The sequence below is a fragment of the Apis florea genome, unplaced genomic scaffold, assembly GCF_048593485.1.
Source record: "Apis florea isolate Af1SG1 unplaced genomic scaffold, ASM4859348v1 contig_2293_pilon, whole genome shotgun sequence".
Lineage (NCBI taxonomy): Eukaryota > Metazoa > Arthropoda > Insecta > Hymenoptera > Apidae > Apis > Apis florea.
The window spans coordinates 6,478,041-6,498,749 of record NW_028256554.1 but is presented as its reverse complement, the minus strand read 5'-3'; the positions used below and the strand labels follow the sequence as shown (position 1 = coordinate 6,498,749).

At 34.3% G+C, this 20,709-nt stretch overlaps 1 protein-coding gene across 1 annotated transcript in view; it reads left to right on the top strand.

Moving 5' to 3' along the window:
* The first annotated feature begins 139 nt into the window (after positions 1–139).
* Positions 140–20,709, top strand: part of LOC100866851 (rap guanine nucleotide exchange factor 2) — a 193,691-nt gene continuing 173,121 nt past the window's right edge. Inside the window, exon 1 of the mRNA XM_086903949.1 lies at positions 140–451. The gene's annotated coding sequence lies outside the window, so the exon portion shown is untranslated. The remainder of the gene's footprint in view (positions 452–20,709) is intronic.

The following is a 20,709-nucleotide window of genomic DNA, read 5'->3' as shown; positions in this document are numbered from 1 at the left end:
ATAAAAAATAATCCTATTTATTAAGATTGATTCTGCGATCCTCCGATCGCGTCGAAAATTGCCGAACTTTACCGAGAAGATCGGAAGTACAAACTGGAAGTAGAAGTCGTGACGATTGGTGGGGAGAATCGTGATTGGTGGGGATTGGAGTGTCGCGCCGAAGCCGAAGCGAACCGGAGTAGAGTCACAGCCGGCCACGCGAGACGGTCATGAGCGAACGTTTTTCACGGTTCGCGGTTTTTCTATCTTTTTTCCGTCGTGCTTTATTTTTCGGAGTATATCGAGACAACGTGTTTCGTATATTGTTCGGAAACGCGCTAGTGATATTGCGTTTCTCTATACCTAGTCATAATTCATTTTCGCGAGTGTTTTTGCTTGTGTGTACATTGTGTTGCTCAGTGTGTTCTCAGCACGTGGATTATTGCTGGTAGGAGCAACTCTTGCTTATATTGTGAGTACATATTTTATACGAAAACTTTCTGAAAAAGTTCATCGAGCGTCCTCATACATACAGCACTGGTTTACGAGCTATGCGAGTTTATAAATATTCGCGATGTATAATCATTGGTAAACGCGATATTTAAGAATGTTTGAAAACAAATAGTAATTACGATAACGGTTCTATTTTATCCTATTGGCACCTGACGGAGAATCTCTATCTTCTCAAAAAATTTTCCCGCGTAAAATTTTTCAGTATTCAAATATAGTCTTATATTATGTATTATTAAATGAATAAAACTTCAATAGTTCTGTATTAAAAATATAGAATCTACATATCGATGTTAATTTGCTTGGTTATAGTTTGGTAGGCATAGTTTACGGTAATTTCGATTTTTGTCGGCAATATGCGCTATTTTCCTGTAACCGCTTCAAATACTTGTTTCATACGAATCTCAAAAAAACTGTTTGATTGCGTGGCCTCTGTGGCGGAGAAGCGAGTTTGAATGTTGCTCAGTTAAAAAGAGGGGAGTACGTTGACTCTTGAAGAAGCTGCGAGTTTCGGATTCCTAGCATCTCGCTTGGTAATCGTTGCATCGTGTAAACCAGTTTCCGCGTGTGAGGATCCTCAATGACATATCGAAAGTACGACAGTCGATTGTGTACTACAATCGCCATTTTTTAAATATTGCGTTTCGATATATCATAAATAGAATTATTAGATAAATTTATTATTAGTATAAAATATAACACGACATTTATTATTTTTAATCATATTAATTTTTTTTTAAATATTACATTGTAAATTGTATGTTTAATTTAATTTTATTATTAATTAATTATTTAATTATTTTAATTTTTAAAATCACAATAAAAAGTAGACGGAAAATAAATATGGCGACTATTAAAATACAGATACATAAAAATATACATTAATAATATAATATATGATAAATATATTTTTTTTTCGAAAATATTTTACATTTAACAAATGTTACGATAATAAATATTAATGTTAAATATTATAAAAATTAGAGTTTTTTATGATGGTAATAATTAAATTTTATTTTAAATACAATATATAATATATAATATTATTTTTGATATTTGTTAAATTAAAATATTATTTTTTTTTTTACAATATTTACATTAATCGTCACATTTATGATTATATTTATCTATTATATTATTTATTATTCATGTTATCGGTAATTTTTATTCACAAAGATGAGATATATTTTAAAAAAACAACAAAATAATAAAATAGGAGATAAAAATCGATAATTACAAAATCGCGACATTTGTAAATTAAAAATAAGATTTTTCGAATCACAAAGAATGTCAACGACATGGTATGAAATGTTTTAAACGTGTGTAATATCTTAAGCAGAAATGCATGTCGTATGATGCATTATTTCGTTTTAAGATCCTTTATAGTCTCTCATGTCCTGTTATGCCTAATAACTTCCCTGCATGTGTTAGATTAGTATGTGTTAGATAGTATAGATTAAATAATATATATATATTGTTTAATATATATTTTATATATATTAATATATTATATATTTATTATATATATATATGAAAAAGAGTAAGAAAATTTGTTTTTTTTTCGCGTCTCATTTTTTAAAGTTAGTAAACTTATTCGTGATCCGTTTATGGACGTAAAAAAACGTGTCAAGGATAGAGATCATGGTTGTATTCATCTATGAGAAACATCCTTGAGGCACTTAAATATCGATTGAGGATAGAGGAGTGCGTTGTCAAACACTTCCTGTTGAAACAATTCAAATATGCGTAGCCATAACACACCTATTTCATTGTTTTTGCATCGAATTATTTTAATCGTCTTGAATAACAATATTTGAAGAATTTTTTTTTAATAATGATATTAACATCATTTCTCATTTCAGTATATTTAATAGGATTTTCGTGATAATTCTTAAATATATTTTTTTTTTCTAAATTTTACATCATACAATAATCTAATCTATTTAAGATAGATTAAGTTATTTTTATTAATATATAAATTGCATAGAAAAACTGTTTGTTTCGAAATTAAAATTCTGTAGATCAATTTATAAAATTATTATAACATTTTGATATTTTTATTGTTAATTATATTAATAAGAAAGTAATAATTTTTTAATACAATTTTTTAATAATAAATTTAATTTTTAATGAAAATTAATATCTAATTCGTGATTAACAATTGAGATAACATTTGAGACAAACAGATTTTCTTTTTTTAATTTTTGAGTTTTCATAATGAAATTGATTGGAAGAATATCTTATTTCTGAATAATTCAAAAGAAAACGACTGTATTTTTGGAAGTGATAGAAGATATTGAATATTTAATCTAGCATGTCTTTGTCAATGTGATTCTTGAGCTTATTAGAATATTGGCTGAGATCACTGTTGAATGTTCAATTGCCTCGAGGGATATTTTTTCTTATGTAAGTTAGACAAAATTGCTTAACATGTTTCTATCTATAAAAGTCAAATCTATAATTTATTCATTGTCAAGAAATAAGAGAATTCATCGCATATTTTATTCAGTAATAATACTTTTTCCCTCGAAAACAAATTCTCTTCTTTTCAAATTAATTTTTCATGGATAATTATCTGAATTACTCGTATCACGTGAGAAAATAATTTGCGTAATATAAATGATACCGAAGGAAACGAAAAGATTACAGAAAATTCAGAATTAAAATGCCATTTTCTAACCAACATGAAATAACATAAAATATCTGTCATTTGATACACGCGCCAGATTAATCTCGACATATAAAAAAAGGTCTCATAAAACGTCTCGCTATGATTTGAAAGATGGTCGAAAGAAAGGTGGAAGGGAATCACGATCGATCGAAGAAAATTCGCGTGACGTTGATACGCGAGAGGCGCAATTAAAGAAAAAGAAAGTTGGTAGCCGGATTAAACGAGGGGATCTCTTCTTTTCTTCCATTCATCGCCGATTCCATAGTTGGAGGAGGCGCACGATTGTTTTCCCTCGATGCAGGAAGTCCCTCGAACGTGAAAAATAAATCCACCACGGAGAAAGTCACAGGTTTTGTCGTTGTCTCCTGGTGGTCTGATTCTCTCTTTCTCTCTCTCTCTCTTGGATATAGCGTGGTATAGCGTGTCACAAAGAGGCAAAGGTTGTTCTTCTCTTTACGCGCAGGTAGATAGAAGAAAGAGAAGAGGCTAGCTGCTCGAGGAGCAGCAGGTGCCCAGCTGTTACGTGGTTGTAACACCTATGCACATCTGCCTATGGGCAAACGATTAAGGCTTACCAAGGTGGAGTTTGTCGTTTGGCGAATTGGGTTACATTGGTCATGTTCCCGTGGAGATTATGAGGTTTTCTCCGAGGCAAGCCGCAGAGAACCCTCCGTATCTTTGAAACAGTTAGAAGTCGATGGTCCGATTAGAATTCCACCGCGCATTATCGCTCGTCTGACCGTGACTCGAACGATGTTGCCTTTTGTTCTCGAATCGCGTTTGTAGATGTTAAATTTCCCGATAAATGGAGAAGGGTTTTTAAATTTTTTAGAGAAGAAGAATTTTAATAGGAATTTCGATGGATGGAATCGGTTCTAGAATTGCTAGAAAATAATTTTTTTTATTTTTGAAACAGCTGAGAAAGTATGGTATATTATAAGAGAAAATGAGAGAGAGGTAATAGAAATTTCGCAAATTTAGCAAGAAGATGTAATCTATTTATCAATCAATTATCAATTAACCGATTTTTAAACGGACTCGCGGTGTTTTTCTATGTACAATTAGTTTTCTTGTGATATATTCATGGAAATGTTGAAATGTCTTCATCGGTAACCTCTATATTAGGCCGTCTAGCGCGTTCAACGTCGTCAAGACTCGTTCTGCCAGCTTTGAATCTTTGGATGTAATGATAGACGTACTCTCTAATTCTAGAGAGCGATGGCTGAATATTTTCTCGATTATCTCTCGACATTTTCTTTTTATGAAAAGAGAATTACATCAGTTTTGATTTACTCCTTCCTTAATTGCGAATTGAACGTGTGCAAAAATTGCCGAGAAATTATTTAATTAAGCCTCCTTAAGAAATTCACGTCACTTAACGTATCATGAAATAAATTGAGGTTTCAGTTGGATTAAAACGAACCTTAGTATTATTCGTCAACATTTAAAGATAAAAATTCTTGAAGTTTCGTAAAGAATTCTTACGAAAATCAAAAAAAAAAAAAAAAAAATCAAAATTAAATTTCACGAATTATAGGAAATAAATGCATTTTTCACACTTTTGCCATCATCGTCACAGCGTACAACTTTCCTTTTCAAAAGAACGAAAGGAAATGAAATCAATTATTGATCAAAACGATCATTTTTTTTTTACAAATTTTTCTCGAATTGCTTAATTTTCCAGAAAGAAAACGATCTATTAAGATAATTTATTTCAAATATAATTTTCATTTCATCGTTTCAACGTTGATGAAAGTTTGCTACGTAGTTTGATAGAGCGATGATCAGGAAAGTCAAGAGGAAAGAAATTGTACCGAGATCTTTGAAGTGTCGTAAATAGATTTCAAACGAAAAGAATTTTGAAGTCTGAAAGAAGAAGAATATTCTCGACGATATTCTGTTTCCGAATTGAATTTTGATTTTTTTATTTTTGTCGACACACTTCACTTCGTGGTCTAAAATTATCTACAAACTAGGACAAACAAGCGTGAACCTTTCGCAAATTTTGAAATCTAGGACGAACGTTTAAAAGGAAAACTTCTTTCTTTAATGGCTTGCGTGGCTTTTGCATAAGAGAGAAACTAATAGGTATGTGCCGAGCAGTAATAGCAATGTTAAATGAACCCAAACGCTTTCAATCCATGAACAGTGGGTAATTAAAATGACGATTGAAAGTTGTTCGCGAAATTAAACAAATTTATTCTTCCTTCTTTCTTCTGTTTAAGTACTTGGCTTGAAAATGACTCGTAATCAAGATAAATCCCTGTATTCCTGAAAATGGAAATGCAGAATGAACAACAAGATTTAACAATATCTAATTTAGATTAAGAAACTAGGATTGTATCGTATACGTTACACTCGTAGATTGCTTGTTTGCATAATCTTTTAGTCCGTTTTAGGATTCTAACAGGTTGTAACAGGTTGTACTAATGGTTTCAGAGGCAAAGTTTAACGTGTTGCAATTGCAACATTGTGGTTACGCGTTTTAAGGAAAACTATCGAATCGACTGGAATCGGAATAATTTTGTGCCCAGGAAAAATATTCTGATAATAACAGCAATTAGAAAATTCGAGAATCGATTTAAAATTACATTTTTTTTTATGTTGGATAGCAACGGTGATATACATATATATATATATGTATTGCAGTGATTCATTCGATTCGAATGATTAACCTCATTAAGCCAATGGCGTAATGATAGTTAACGATGTATTGTAGCTGCACCTTCTTCTTTATCCAACAAGTTCAAAGAATTACTTTTTCTCAGAAAAATAACTCGTTCGTTTCGAACATGATTCTTTGAAAATGAATTATCAGAATAAAAAAAATAATACATATATTATTGACTAATTAATTACTTGCTAAATTAGATACTGTAGAAAGCTTGAAGTAGAAAAATAACACGTGAAATATTTAAACGTATATGAAATATCTTTACAATTTTACAATCACTTCTGAAGAATGAAGAATACAAGGATGAGCAAAAAAGAAGAAGATCCAAGTTTCGAAATACAAGTATCTACACGAAAATAAATATCTTCTGTCTGAAGATGATTCTTTTTGGACAAAAAAAAAAAACAGAAAAAACAGGGAGGAAAAAAAAAACGGCAGATTACGTCGCCGTTAATTCCAAGCAAATCGTGGCCTAAGATGCCGACAAAAAGACACTCAGAAACACAAGAGAAAGAGAGAGAAGAACGAAATGATGCGAATAAATGGGACAGGTGGAGAGAGAAACACGAGGCGAGGTGAAAAGAGTTCGTTGTCGACGACGACGACGTGACGCGCTTACACTTTCGGCGACGGTCTTCTTTACGCGATGATTAGAAGCGGAAGGACACCGTCGTGACTCCGTGCAGATTGAATACAATGGTCACGGTGTACCCTCATTTACGTAATGCACTACGAGAAAGAGACAATGCCGTCTGGCGCTTCTCTCGTTTATGATTCGTTGCCCGGGAGACACGAAAAGAAAAATTACAGGGTGGTTCGTTGCCCGTGTCGTTACCGCTTTTCGAACGTGAAATCTCGAGAGTTTCTGTATTTCGCCCGGTTCCCCTCTTCTCTCTCTCTCTCTTTCTCTCTTATTTCTCTTATTTCCACGTGGTAACGCGTATATTTGCTTTTCAAGGGCTGTGAGAGAGAGGGAGAAGGGGAGAGATTTAAGTGCATCCTCGTGGTGGAGCAACGACGTGTGGGTGCAACGGCGACCGATTTCTCTGGAGACTGTTTTTTCCGTTTTTATCGTTCTATCTTTTTTCTTTCTAGCGGTGTCTGACGCGATTTCGAAATCTAGCCTAGTGGAATTGTGATTAATTAAAGTGTTAAACAATGGGGACCACGATGGTTCTTTTGCGCTTCTTTTGTTCTAATAGCTGCTGCGATTTCTTTTTTTCTAGCTTTTTTTTCTTTCAACGAAGTGGTTGTAGTTGCGATGCTCTTTGACGCGGTTCTTTTTATATTTTCGGAGATTAAGGAACTTAAGAATGATTAATTTCGTAGGATTTTTTCGTTGCTGTGGTTATTTTGTTATTTTTCAGTTAGAATGTGTAGAGATTTTTTTTGATTTTAAATAATCCTTTTTGTGTGGAATCTTAGTTTTTTTTTAACGATGCTGAATTAACCGTGATATTTTATTTATGCGTTCGAATATTTAATCGAGTATTAACGTTTAATCAAAATTATTTTTAAATTTGAAGTTAATCCGAAAATAAATCCGTGGATTGAACATCTCTATTCAATAATAATAACGAATTCTCGTCCTAAAATGTTGCCTGAGAGTGTCAGACGTCTGACGGGCGCACGTGCATCGATTTTCTCTAAGATTGCTTTGCACCTGTACGATCGATAAATGACACTACATCATACGCGAGGTTACGAGGAAGTGCTTCCTCGAAGAAGAAAGGCGGAAGATTGCGTTCTTCTTTTCGTGACAGAAAACGCTCTGAATGAGAAATCGCGGAGTGGAAAAGTCTGAGTGGCAAGGAATAAGAGACTCTTGTATTATACATGTACATATGTAGCCCATCCATCGAAGATGTTCCCTTTGGAACAGAAATTTCACCAAGATCGGAATTTTCTCTTTTTGATAGAGAAGGAATAATCGGAAATAGATTTGAACGTAGAATAGTAACTTCAATCACTTTATGATTTTTTTTTATCGAAATTCCATAAAATTTTACAGTAATTTTGATATCACGAATAAAAAACGAATAATTTTCCTTCAATTTCAAGAAAATTTCGAGACAATTCAATTTTGGATAAACATTTTACCGTAATACACGGTTATTATTTTTCAACTGTTGTATCAAAATGGATTGAATGAAACGTGGTTGGTTTCGTTGGAAATACGAAACTCATAGTCTCGAATGAAACCGTGGAGTGTTGATACTACGTCGTTTCCAAAAGGTACGCACAATAGTTGGCTGAACAATTTTTAATTTCGCTGAAACGGGAGAAAATTTGCCAACTTCGCTTTCCTTTGCCATGAAAACATCTAATTGTATTCTCTTTCGTCTTTTCATTCTTCTTGCCTTTCTTTCGAAACGCGCTCCTTCTTGTCTTTTTATTACGTATTATAGCAAAACAGTAGATAAATGTATACAGCGTGTATGCACACTGAGTAATCTCCCATTGCGAATATAAATCTTTGTTACGAGTTTATACGACGTCGGTTAGCATTTCTAAATTTTCTCCATAAATATATATATATACCGTGATAGCGTATAAATCCTTTGGAGAAGACACGCTAGTAGATGTAACGATCTGTGAGGATTTTGTTATAAAACTTTCGGGAAAAACTGTGTAACGTTATATAATAACGTTGATTGAAAAATGTAGAGTAACTAAAAATCATCATTTGATCGTTTGCTTTTATCAACTTCAAATTTTGCTCGTTAAAATTGAACTATTTAAATTTAATTAGATTTAATACAACAGTATGATTGTTCAATAGTTTATACGGAACAAATTAAACAGAACAGAAATACGAGGATTTAATTATTTAATTACTTACGATATTTTTCCATCATTCTGATACATATAATAACATTCTCTTTTAAAATTTTCGGTCGATCTCTTTTTAAAATTTTCAAATTACATATCGATGGTATGCACGTCGTCTGGGAATGGAAAACGAAGTTATTCGAAGAAACAGTTGAATGGAAAGAAAGGAAAGGCGGTGGATCGATTGGCTGTCGACGATGCCGTGCACCAGCCCTTCAGGCCGCCCTCGTGAATCCTCGATGTAAAGGTTTCATGTGTGCATACATGTAATTGTAATGTATGCAAGCGTACAGATGCAAGCAGAAGGAAATACGTGTATGGGTGGTTCGTCATATGGGTTACCTCGAAGTAAGATCGCGGCTAGAAGGACAGGCTAACGGAAGTGGAATATTTTTTTTTTTCTTCTTTTCTTTCCTTTTTCCCTTCCTCTAACCGCGTTTTAGTAATTTCTCGCGGAAAATGGGTAACTTGAAATATATCACTTGGATAATTGGCGTCTTAATAGTCTTCTAACCCTTGGGACCCACGCTCTTTTGTCGTGTAACAAAGATTGCGATCGGGTCCCACTTTCTATTCTTTCGTTCTTTCTTACTTACTTGTTTCCTGTACTTATATAATTATTCAAACCTGTGCTGTGCTAATCGATACCAATTGTAAATTCCTTTTTATTCGTAATTTGTAGAAAATAAGGCAGAGAAAAAAAAAATATTGATGTTTGAAATCTTGAATGATCTTTATTGAAATCGTGGTCATGTGCTGTTCAGTCGATTTGTATCTATCAAAAGTAATATTCACGCGTGGTGTACGTTGCAGTGTAATTAAATAATAATAATTTGACTATAATGATCATTATTATTAACGAGATACATGATATATATATATATTCAATGGAAACTTGATGGTATCAATTTTCCTGTGAATGAATTATACATAACGAAGCTATTGTAACTATCATGATAATTGTTTTGTTGTTCAACTTCTCTTCCATCGCTAGGATTAAGATAATTTATCGTTATGTTAAACATAATTCAGAATTAAGAAATTAAAGAATCTATCAGAAGGATAGTATCAAAAAAAAAAAAAAAAATCAAAATCTACGTCCTTCGCTTCTAAAATAATTAACGCTTCTAAAAAAAAAAAGGAAACAATGGTTTCCCAACCAAGAATCTTCCCAAAGATTCTATTCTAATATTAGCTTCCCCGTGCATGCACGTAGCGGTACGTGTTTTCTGCTCGTAAATCACCTTCTTTCTGGCCCACTTACAACTTTTCCAGTTCAAACCCCCAAAATTGGACCAGTCCATTTCTCTGAGTCATCATCACGTCCAAGCAAGTCACGAGACAAACCGGCGATGACAAATCGCCGTATATGCTGAATACACGCCGACTATTGTGACCCACAGCCTACGGTTTTCCGTTAGACGTTATTATCCGCACCACCTGTCTTAACGTTCTGCTCTTCCCCTTCTTCCGTTATCTCTATCCTTGTAATCTAGACGCTCACCGTCCCTCTCTCGCAACCTCCACCCGTATCTGGATGTCCTCGTTTTTCCTTCTCTCTCCTGCTCTACCCGCGTCCAGCCAGGTAACGCCGCTTCCTCGCGATTCCTCCTCCTCCTCTCTCTCTCTCTCTCTCTCTCTCTCTCTCTCTCTCTCTCTCTCTCTCGTTGTATCGAGCTTACCATATTCGCTTGCGTTGTTATACCTGCGACTTTAAAGGCTCGTAGAACTGTTTTATTTAAATTGGACGTTGACTGTCGCTGTCAGGTGGTTACCTGACCAAAATCGGGAACGATGTTTGCGCTCCTTGATGAGTTTCCAGCACGTTTCGCCGGTTAGATACGTCACGCCTAGGCTCCTAGGGATGGGAAAGGTGTATCTGGGTCTAGGTAGTTTGTGGAAACGGATTGGGTATTCGCTAGGTAAGTACTTCTTGAACAAGTACTTCTGGTGATTTTCCTCTGGATTTTCTTAGGCTTTTTTTTTTTTTTTTTTATTGATTTTTGACTTTTGACTTTTAGGAATGGAAAGTGAAATGAAATGTGGATGATTTTAAATGTGTATTATTTATTGAGATCTTTGGAAGTGGTAGAATTTGGTATTCTTGCATGTTGCATGATTGGATTGGATATAATAAATTGTTAGTAATATTTATGAAAAAGGTTTGCGATTTGTAGATAAATTGGAGTATTATTCAAGTAGAGCACTCTAATTTATTGTTGTTGATTACTAATTAGAGGAGCTCGTGTGTGAAGAATGAGCCACATACTTCGTGTAAAATAGAAGCGTATATAATTTAAACGTTAGAATTTGTTTTTTTTTATCTATTTATTTATATACGATCGGTATGGTTCATCTATTGCTTTCTTCATCAAACAAATGTAAAAGAGATATATTTTAAATTCAATGATTAAATTCACGAAGAATTTTTTAAAGATTTTAGAAATTCGACCTTCGAATTTTTCCACCCACCTCTGAAGCTTCGTTATGAAAACGGAACGAGTCCTACGCGTGCTACGTGTCACAATCTTATTCGCATAAATCACCCGTTAAAAATGCACTTTAATCACGAGACCGCGTGTGATACGTGTAATAAATATACAAGTATTCGCGTGCACGTAAGCAAAAGATTTTAATGTGCATTTAAACGCGAATCATTTCCAGATTATTTTTAATAAGAAAAAAAAAGAAAAAACAATTTCATCCTTCGATATCATCTATCACCTCTAAATTTTCAAAATGAATCCATATTAATTATTTCGACTCTAATTAATAATTTTAAATACTCTTCACACGATATTCGAATATTTTTAAAGATATTATAATAACTTGAATTAACTCTTCCACAAATCAATAGGAAACATCCACGATCGATCTTTTCTTCTGCTCGCAAAAAGTTTTTAACCACCGTTTTATATAATCCCTCGAAGGAAGGAATCGCAAGTCCACCAAGACGTTGTTTACGCCCGTCAATGGAACCGTGTTAAATCTTTGCGAAAGTAGTAGAACGTCGTGTGCCACCGAGCACAATGGCGAGATTGCACAACCGTAGGGCCCTACTGTCGTTGAGCAGTCTCTGGAACTGGGGCCAGTTGGTAAACGCGAAACGATGCCTCGAACGAATATAAATTTTCAATTCAACTCGAAACGTTTCGAGTCTTATTCACGTTAATCAAATTCGACTTCGAGCGACAAATACTCAAAATGGCGTCGAACAAGGTTCTTTATCCTTGAACGCCTGTACAATACCACGTAATTATTATTCAATGTCGCACGATTGTCACTCGATCCAAGTTCACGCTATTACAAATCAAGACTACGATTTTTCAAGAGCGAAATAATCAAGTGAAACAATTTATTCGCATAAATTGTGCAATAATATAATTCGAAAGTTTGAAGGAGAAAAAGTGTTAGAAATTAAAATTATCAAGCGGTTTTGAGTAAATAGAGGTTGTTAAAATTGCCAATCGAATTATTAATTCAACTGACTCGATTAATCTGAACGATGCTTCATGGACGATACGTGGAAACACAATTTTCTTCGAAAACCAGTTCAACCATCGTATCGTATCGGTTCGTGGATCACCTTCGAGGGATCGTTACTTCCGGCCAATTGTACCGCTCGATCGCTTCCGGTCTCACGCTTCGCATAACTTCTCGTTCGTAGCCTCGCGTCGTCATCTCCTTCGTTTCTTCTCTTCGCGTTCACCTCGTGCAGATTGGAATTTCTCTGCCCTTTAGCCGCCGGTAATTCTGACTCGAAATGCCCTGTGGAATTTCTGCGGGGATCCTCGAACGTTGTCGCAGGAACGCCGAGTAGCTGAATAAGGGAAGGAGAGAGAGAGAGAGAGAGAACTCGATTGTATTTTCACCGTAGCTGGATTAATTCGATGTTCTGTTGGCTGGAAAATTAGTCGGAGGACTATTGTTTTAAACAGTTAAAAGAGTTCATCGAGGCCGTTGAAATGATCTGGACCCTTTGAAAAAAATAAAAAAGGAGTTAAGGAATGAAAAGTTTCGAGACTATTCTACTTTTTAGTCTGGAAAATGCGAATCAGGTATTCGTTTCCTTTTTTGTGAAGAAATTATTTGGTACGACGATGATGGAATTTTTCTCTTTTTGAGAATTATTATTATTGAAATACGTGTTTTAAGATAGATCTTTGTACGAAATTTTATGTTATATCATTATATTAACTCGAAGCCACTTTTGCTAACGTTTCTTAACATTTCCTGAACGTGGCACGAATCACTTCGGTTACTTTCATTGATAAGAACGATTCGATAAATGAGGTGCTAACAGATCGAATAAACACGAAGAAACACAGCAAACAAAGTAACGATCGAGCAAGATACGAAGAAACGTTGATACGGTTTCCTCCATCGCGTATGTAAAAGTAGAATTTTTCAATTTAATTTAAATTCTCTCCGCTAGGCTCCATTAAAATCTCGTATCGTATCGTATAACGCGAAAAATTTTCTCGTTTATTCGATTTCATCCAATTTTATGGGCGGAAAAAATTTTCGCCACCCGGATTCAAAGAAAATTCAATCGGGACTTTCATTATGCCGGCAGCCGATTAAATGCCGATTCCATATCCTCGAATCACGCCGGCGAATGAAAATTTCGGATGATTTACATCGTTCCCACGATAGAAAAAAAGAAAAATATCGAAGAGAAAAATGGTGGAAAACTCGGTAATCCGTCGACCAGGCGGATGTGGTAACGCGTTCACGCATTAAGGGCGTGTTGCATCAATTTTCGTGTAATTTCATGGCAATTTCCTGATCCCTTGGCAAATCTTGTCACGGTGGGGTGGATGGCTCGAGGGTGGGTCGCATCTTCGAATTTATCCACCCTTGCCGTCGACGCGTGGATTTCCTCGCCCAGGAAAGAAAAGAAGGAAAAAACCGTATCGATTCTTGTTAGGAGATGAAAAATGGCTTCGATTCCGATTGGATTCCTATTATAAATAAAAAGAAAAAAAAAAGGGAACGTTCGCGGCAGATTTTCGCGTTTTTCCATCGTTCCATCGACGACTTTGAGGAAGGAGGAAGCGAATTGTAAATGAAAATAAAAGTTTGCAATTCCTTTTTTTTTTTTGTTCGTACGTAGTTCATTTAATCCTCGTTATCGCAGGGCCGGAAAATCGTAGGCGCAATCACGGACCAAAGTCTTAATTATGCGCCTGTAATCCCGTCGACACCTTTGAAAAAAAAAGAGGGGGGTGAAAGCTTAATTACGGGACTGTGCAACGTGCCATATCTATGCATCCGCGACACGTTTGCTTTCCACGTGTATTCGTTTGTCGTTCTTGTGAAAGAAACCCCCTTTCAAATTTATGAATTTATGGTGGATTCGATGTTTTATAATCTTTATAGTTTCGTGATATATATATATATATAAAAGTTGTATAAAATGAAAAAGGAAAATAATAAATTATATAATTATACTTTCTATGCTTTACAATTACAGATACAAGTTTTACCAATATTAATTCTGTACAAGTAAAATTTTGGAGAGAAATATTTAACGATGTTTTGTGTAGCACATTTTAACGAAAAATTCTTTTCCATGTTATTATTTATTTAATTTTCATATTTTTCATCTTATCGAACAATATTTGTTACAAACAATATTAAACGCACGTGATAATTTAAATTTGCGCGCGTACAAATAAATATTTGATTTACAACATTTCCTCGAAATCTACTCTATTCGCTCTTTAAAACACAAACTTTGAACGCGAAATTTATCAACTTTGTTATCCCGTGTTTGTCATAAATATTAAAAATTACATCAGCTGTTGCATCACTCGAGATATCTTATCGCACCTCTTGCCTTATATTTTATTCATAACAATAATACGTTTCAACATTCTCATTATCGATGGTAAATTTTCAGATTAAGTCTTATAAATTACCTCGCTACCCTATTATCGCGCATCGTGGTAAAAATATCACGCGATAATTCTTTTGGTTGGCCCGCGATAAAAAAAAAAATATGGCGCGTGCAAGCGTAATACATTCTTTCGCCGACGGTTCATCGAGCACGTAGTGAAACGCAACGTGTTTTCGAGGGATGTGCCCCTGTGCCACGAGGAACCGGAAGTGGTCGGCTAAATATGCGCGGCCACGTATCACCACGGTTCATTGTCGTTGGAACAACGACCGTAGAAGAGCCACGTTGAAGTGACATTAAATTCCTGTGGCTCGTGAATGACATTTAGTAGAAACCAGATCGAGTTTATTACGAATAGCTTCCAATTTCGTTTTCTTTTCCTTTTCTTTTCTAATCGAGACGCCTCGAGCCGTCGTGGAAGGTAAAATTTACCATTTTGCCCCGTAATAGCTTCTGGAAATCTGGAAAGTTTTCGAACATGTCGCGTGCACTCTAAAAAAAGGGAAAAAGAAAAATTTAGACGAAGGATTAGATTCCATCAATGTCTCGTTTTCGAATGAAATTTCATCCTTTCTTCTTTATCGAGCATTTATAATTAATTCAAGAATATGGATTTGATATTTTTTAATACAATCCAATCTTGATCGAGCAGAATCGAACTTTTCGCGAGTGAAAAGTTTGTACAATTTTTTCAATTCAATTTTCCACTCCATTTTTCTCGATGTATAAGAGGATCTTCAAAAAAATTCAATTCCAGCAAGGGAAAGACTTTGTTCTCTTAAAAAAGTGATCTAAGACAAACTATCTTAGACAACGTTTCTTTACAGTAATTCAAATCGAATTATTACGATATCTTTGAGTAAAGTTCTCATATATTCGTATATATAAAATTCAATTCCTTCTTATAAAATATTACCAAAATACCTATAAATATGAATACTCGTATTGGAAATTAAATTACGATCCATCTTTATAAACGTAGAAAGCGAAACATCACCTATTATAAATCGAATTTCACTAGTGATTTCATTCACACCCAATCGACTTGGATTCGAGAGTATACGTATGTACATCGAAATCGATCCAATCTCATTCATGAACGAATCGAAGGATCGATCGATGGGCCCTCGGCTGTAATCATCGCTACCACACTCGATGGAGGGGCCAAATGTCATCGCTGATGAAATTCTTCAAAGGCCACATGCTCGAATACAGGTGCAGCGCGAAAAATCAAATCCGTCTCCTATGTTTAAAATTTCGTTGCCTCCTATACGCTTCGTGCAAACGCGATCTTTTAATCACTTTGTTTGTTAACGGATTTTTCGGCGGAAATTTTGATCCTCTCAACTTCGATCGAGTCGTCGCTACCGGTAATTACAATTAAATCGAAGAAAAATCGGAGAAAAATCGAATCGTGATTAATTAATTAATTGAAGATTCTTTGAAGAGTTCGTGTCGTTGAATATTCGTCCAACGGTAATTTAGATATAATTGAGACAAAAAATTGATTCTGGTTTATTGATTATTTTAATTAATAAATGTTGTATAGCGTTAAATTGATATGACGTTAAGAGAAGTTAATATAATGAGAATACGATTGAATTATATTTCTTTATACTTAAATTTTAGAGAGGATATTTTAGGATATTTTGGCTTTCATTTTTATATATTGTATTTATCGTCGAGAGGTTGATGAGAATTTATTATGAGGGTAGAACATTTATCCTCTGTTTTTCATTAAGTTGGCAAGAAAGTTGACGTCCTAAAATACAATTTATCGGGTTCGTGTTTCCGAAATTGCAAGAGACACGATCTCATAAATTTTTGGCGACACTTTTATCGCACTTTGTTCACTTTATTTTTCTTCAAATTTTGACATGCTCATAAAGATACTCTCTTTATTGATACATATATACTCATTGATCATTATTATACCGGTACAAGATCAATAAACAAGTATGTAATATTAAAAATATTCTGAGGCAAAAATAGAAATAAAAAATGAAGTAGAATTCAATTATTTATTTCGAAAGGAAATGGAAATTAAAATAACTACTACGAGGATCTATCTTCGAGATATTACAAGATCATTACATAATATATTATTTACAATATTATAAAGATGACTTCTTCCATATTACTCGACGAAGAGTGTACTCCTTAATGCTTTTCAAACGTTAATAATTGCATAATTATTATCTCGCTCCTCGTTCGCTTTGATCGATTTCTTGTCCATTCCGATCTCTGCGCATCGCTGAACGCTACACGAATCTTTCATATTTCTATTTAATTCAACTTTCTACCCGATAGACTAATGATTACATCGATTGTAATTAAACTACAATTTTTCCTTTTTCAATATCTCTCTAAATTTTCAATCCACATTTTTCATCTAAAATCTCTCGTCGTACGATCATCACGTTTCCACTCCAACTCATCAAAGAAACCGAGAAATCCAGATCAAGAGCGTTACCGTGAGCAAAATCCAACTCGACCAGATAAAAAAAAAAAAAAAAAGTCAAAAAGAAAAGATAAAAGAAAAGATAAATGCAAGTTCCTTCCTCGAAAAGTACGCGTTCGAACGACAGACGTTACGTACGTGCAACGTCTCGCGCCCGTAGCTACCTCTTCCTTTAATTACTTCCGGGCTGGGAGAGTCATTATTTTCACCGAAGACATTGGCGCGTGTATTCGCCGGCTGACGAAAACGTCTCGACGTCTCCCCTCCGCCTCCCTCTTGTCGTGTCTCCCTCCCCCACGCGAAACCACCCCACACGTCTAGCCGACGCAAACCGAGACAATTAACTTTCCTACCAGGTGCGCGAGCTTGGAATTCGATCGTAGGAGCAGGTGAAGTCGCTCGCGTGCTCGAACGACCTCGCGTGCTCCTATTGAAAGCGTTATCGATTCGAGTCAGGGGAGGTTCACTGACCATTGGCTCGGCCACCACTCAGGGGGAGAGGGGGGGTCGAACTAGTAGACCTCCGTAGTTCGTTATTAATGCAACATTCTCGATAAGTTTGGCTCGACGAGTGTCCATGCTCTTTTTTTTCCCTTTCCCGTTTTTGTCTTTGAAATTTCGATTTGATCGATCGAAGATGAGGGGGGAGGTTTGAAGAGAAACTGAAACTTTGAGAGATTGCATCTTTTTTTCTTTTTTAATTTTCCTTTTTAAATGGTTTAACAATTTCGATATACAATTTTTTATAAATATCGAAGTATGGCTGAATTGAAAATTTTCTTTTTCTTTCGTTTGAATATCGATGCTGGTTAAACTGCGATGAATAAATACGAAGAAAGTGGAGGTATTGCGTTTCTCGATTGCGCAATACGGATTCGTACGAATATCGTGACGGACTTAAATCTAATTCGTCGAAGAAAGTAGGCTATCGTTGCAAAGTGAGCCGTTTCACGAAGCTTCGCGGTTGAATTGGAAACAGAATTGATTTCCCTGGTTTTTCATCATGGTAATTGGCTTAGATGTAACATTTTATCCGGATGTTTGAGGAACGGCGGGAACGGAGGTATTCGATAAAGTAAATTGATCGAATTGTTCGGCAAGTTTACCGAGCGGTTAACGTAACGTTGTTGGATTTCTTTCGTTACGCGATATCGATTGCCTTTTTCTTCTTCTTCTTTTTTTTTTTTATCGTAACACGATCGAATAGAATCGAGATTTCTTTTTAAAATGAAACTTATCGAATTGACGACTTTGAAAAGGAATCGTTACCCGTCTTTCTTGATTCTTTGATATCGATCGATTTTATTTTAAACGCTCACAAAAGATAGAGTTGAAAATTTTGATAAAGTATACTTATTTAAAGTTGAATAATGGAATATGGAAATAGAAGTGGAAGTCGGTCGGATTGTTTGTAACTGTTTGCTCGCTTTAATTCGCCGATTTTTTTAAATGTCATGTTCAATTTATCATCGAACACACTCGCTCTTTCCAAATATGTTTTAATTAATCACTTTTATGTCGTAGCCTTATTGCGTATTGTCAATTGTTTTTTAATAACGAATTTATCAGGGGGAGGATTTTAATTAAAAATGTTTCAACAATCAATTTTAATTAATTGATCTCCATCTCTTGATTTCTATTCTCGTTTTAATTATAATCGATTTTTCTAATTGCATTAAAATTAAAAATGGGGACGGATTTTAAGTTAATCTCGAATATTACAACTCGAATTCTCTGTAACGATATAAATTTATTTTTTTTTTTTTTTTACGTTCTAAAACTTTTACATCCTTCCATAAATTTTTTCTATTAATTATTATTATTATTTACTTGAAAACGTCAAGAGTCGTAAAGAAGAAGAATGTATATATAAATTTATTTCAAAATGAAATAAATTTCACGCAAAATTTTTTACGATTTATACAATTGGATATTAATATGTACAAACAAATGAACGAAGTTACGAAAAAAATACAGGAAGTTTCATTACACGTTGTTACTTCCTGAAGAATAGAACAGTAGACAATCAGATAAAGAGAAAGTAATGTCATCGATCGTTGTCCAGAATTTAAATTATCCTGTTGGCTAGACATGGTTGCCTATCGAAAATATGAAACTCTTCGGCTCGTCAAAAAGGTTGATGGTGAAAAAGTGACAAAGTATGCATTTTTAATTAACCACGCAGCAACAGGAGGAACGTGAACACTGTCCATCGCACATTCCCTAAATAATTTTGATTCGATCCTTCCCGAATATCCCAAATAACACGAATTGTTGCATAATTCGTGTCGAATTGATTCTTTTTGATAAATAAATAATAATTTATCTTATCTTTCTGTAATATCTTCTCTTGGCAATAATTTTTTTTTTACAACATTCGAAAATTTAATCAAGCAAGATTTAGTAAATATCTTATTTTAATTTTACGAGTCGTAAACTAAAAATTGTAATAATTATTATGAAAGAAGTAACAGAAAAAAGTAATTAAATTTAATTTCTATTAACTCTAACTGACTTATACATGACATTTTCACAATTAATTTTAATTTGCATAATAAATATTCGCATAATTTAAATATTTACAATTTAAATATTGCGAATAGCGTCTAGTTTTTTTTTTTTTTTTTTTTTTTACAGATAAAATTTACGTTGGAATTATGTAACAAAATAGAACGTGCATAAATCGGAAGTTTCATTAACACGGTTACCTTGATAAATACAGAACAGGATCGAGTGAATAGGATTTAAATTCTATCTACGCTTCTGCGACAAATGATTAATCGATGCGCTGGATGAGTGATGATTTCGAGCGCGAAAACGAAAAGACGATGGATGGAATAAAATACGGTGGAATGCGCGTGTTTTCGAATAATTGCACCTCGAACAGGACTGTGAAAGGAGGATAAATATATATTGCCGATTGATTGCATCGATCTCGCCTCTGCTACACCATTACACGCGATATCGGTGAATTAGAAATTGATATCGCGGCGAATGTCAATTTTTGTGAAAGCATCGTCCTCTTCAAGGGAACAAATATATTACGAATATTGCACGAATCGTTTTATGAAAGGAGGTCATTGATATTTTAAGAAATTAGAGGAGAAATCTTGCGTGGAGAGAAAATTATTGGAAAATTTAAATTAAATCCGTACGAAGAACAACACATGAAAATATGAATTAAAGTTTATTCTCTCTGCTATATCGAAATTATATCTTCAACTTGTGAAGATATCGATTAATATATACTCAAAGTTTGATCAAAGTAATTTTTTTTTTTTTTTCAAATTTTCGAGGTTTTCGCTCTTTTTTTTTAAATAAAATCCAAGACGAATTCATAAGAGGATGACATCATCACGACTTTCAGATCCAAAGAAATTTCAAGAAAAATCGATCATTTCTTTCTGCACGTTCGATAAATATTTTCATATAATTTTAATTCAATATATTATCCTTTCAACGGTAAATAAGTGAAATGGCGGCACGCAATTTTTTAAATCCATTTTCACGAGGAAATGGAAACGACGATAAACTTGATAAGTCTGATTTTCATGCTGTCTCCGAAACGGAAGCCATGCATCGCCATACCGAGCTTGATGAATACTCATTACGCTTGTGCTTTACGTATTTATACCGTTTTTTTTCTCTCCCTCTTTCTTATTCCATTTATATACATACAT